Raw genomic sequence first — 2,729 nt, 5'->3', positions numbered from 1 at the left:
CTTAAATTATTCTGTAATATTTTTGATTGACAATTTAAAAAAAAAAAAAAATTAACCCTTTGTTCTTATAGAGATGACATCTTCTTCCTTTGTACGGTGACTTTGTGTACTAGCACGTGTGTGCTCTCCCTCTGTGTTACACTTGTTGACCACGTGCTATGACCACGTGCTATGTAGATATTAGTCTAGATTTATTTTAGAAGTTAATAAACAACAGAATAAATATTTATTTTCCTTAAATATTTTATAATTATTCAATGATTTTATTTAACTTGTTAAACACAGTATTGCTTCATATATTTTATCTCTTTGTCAATAATCAAAATTAGATATTTGAATATGAAAACTTTTGTAAGAGAAATTACAATAGTGAAATTACAAACCGAATTTTTAAAACTGTTTTGCATGAAAGTATTAAAACTACATAGTAGTACAGTACCGTTTTAATACTTTATTTGAAAATTTTGATATCGATTATATAAAGTTCCTTCTTATCTTCCTTTATTAAGAATAAAAATCATTAATTTTAGACTTAAAAAGTAGGCATTTATAACGTAATTTTGTAATTAAAATGTTGGGAAAGACATGAAAAATGTCGTTGCAAAAAGTTATAGCCTATTATTGAATACTTTGTAAATAGTTTTATGAATTTCAAGCTTATCCCAGAAGCTGGGCAAATTCCCCAATTGCAATAATATCGATATTGATTGTTAATATTTGAAATTATATACAGTATTCCAGAATTTAAATTAATGATTATTTAAATTTTCTGACGTTAAAAAATTGTTTTGAATGAATTTAAACGAAATTTAACGTAACATTAATTTTCTTTCGTGTATTGTAAATTGTTTTGTGACATTAATTATTATTATAATATTCATTAATTCTAGTAAAAATGTTTCTCTTTTATTAAAAAACTGATTATTTTTTTAATACGAAAAATTGTGTAATTAATCTTAAACTAAATTATTATGAGAAAATTTTCAAGGATAAAATATATTAAAAAGATTATAATAAACATACAGTTTTGAGTGTTTTTAACTCTGTAAAATTATTTTTTCTACNTGATATAGAAATTTATATAATAGCTTATAAGAGAAACGTTTCTTCGTAGGGGGCGTAGCTCAGATGGTAGAGCGCTCGCTTAGCATGCGAGAGGTACCGGGATCGATACCCGGCGCCTCCACAAAACTATTTTTTTTTTTATATATTAAGTATATTTAAAATACTGTATAATCTACACCTAATTTTTCTGCTGTAAATTAGAAGAATCAATTAGTTTAATTTTGTGTTTCTAAACTAAAATTTGCAACTTAATTTCCCTGAAGATTAACTTTCAACCGATTCTGATCCTAAACTAATTTACCGTTTACAACTTTTCGAAATTAATCAATTAATAGAAAAATAATGAATTTATCTTCATTTTATACAGGAAGAATTTTATATTTTTATTTAAAATAAAATATATACGTGTTTAATAAAAATATATATAAGTTACTATATATTTATAGTGTAAAATTTCCAAATATACATATTTTTTGCTAACAGATGGCGATAAGCAATTGTAGGCCGTGACACATTATTGATTTTATATTAAGCAATTTTGAAATGACAATTATTTTATTACATAGGTACAAATTTCTGACCCATTTACCTGCAATAATATATATTTTTTTAATACGTTATTAATAATTTTAAATATCACGTAATATTTAAAAAATAAGTTCAATAACTTAAAAATCTATTCGACCCTAATCTGAAAATAAAGCTTTTGTAATTCATCTACTTTCTCATATTACAAAAATATTTAAATATTAGTTCTAGAACAAATTATTAACAACGTTTCGTAATCGTTATTCGTTTTGTTAATATTTTTAGTTCGTTTATCTAAAGATAAATAAATAAATTTAGAAATTACGTCCATGTGGAAGGTATTAATGTAAATAACCGAATTAGGGTGGTGAAGATTATTAATGGAGGTATAATCTCTTTATCGATAGATGTCGCTTTTAGAGATTGTTTAGTTTCGTGACAAGAGGCTTGTTTAATAAACTTAGCGAGCACTCCCACAGTGTAACAAAATTTTGTCACGTGATCCAGAATAAGCGTGGCTTATCATATAATGGACGACAAATTTACGTCATTTGCGTGATGGGAATCGTTTAATAAGGATATGTGGATCCGTGATTTAGCAGACATCGAGTCTTCCAAATTTTTCCAATTGATATTTTTTTGCACATGATTATACGTGGATGTAAAATCAAAAGAATCCGATTCGATTCAGGACGGTTTCTATTGGTAATAATTAGTCTAACAAACACATAGACGAAGACTAATCTTGATGCGTGACTCAAGCTAGATCTATGGAAGAGCGAAATGTAAAAGCGTCACTTGATACTACAATATTTTATAAGTCGACCCCCCTATAACACTGTTGATAATCCCGTTTTATATGAATTCCATATTGTACGAGTCACTTAGATTTTACAAATACGTGTGCCAGGCTGTGAACGGCTCACGTATTTGTAAAATCTAAGTGACTCGTACAACATGGAATTCGTATAAAACGGAATTATCAACAGTGTTATAGGGGGGCCGTGTACAAGAAAAACACGTTACAGTAAACTCAGTTAACTATTCGTATTTAAAAGTGTATATGAAATTTAAAAAGCAGTTAACAGACTTACCAACCTGTATTAAGGCCCACTATTTATAATAATAATAACATT

At 26.9% G+C, this 2,729-nt stretch overlaps 1 non-coding gene across 1 annotated transcript; it reads left to right on the top strand.

The window, feature by feature from the left end:
* The first annotated feature begins 1,113 nt into the window (after positions 1-1,113).
* Trnaa-agc lies at positions 1,114-1,186 on the top strand. The gene has a single exon. It is a non-coding gene; the product is annotated as a tRNA-Ala (tRNA).
* The last annotated feature ends 1,543 nt before the right edge of the window (positions 1,187-2,729 follow it).

This window comes from Centruroides sculpturatus, unplaced genomic scaffold (genome assembly GCF_000671375.1).
Source record: "Centruroides sculpturatus isolate CEXI.00-Female unplaced genomic scaffold, Cexi_2.0 scaffold6336, whole genome shotgun sequence".
Classification (NCBI taxonomy): domain Eukaryota; kingdom Metazoa; phylum Arthropoda; class Arachnida; order Scorpiones; family Buthidae; genus Centruroides; species Centruroides sculpturatus.
The sequence above is the reverse complement of the archived record's forward strand: the minus strand, read 5'-3'. Positions and strand labels throughout refer to the sequence as shown.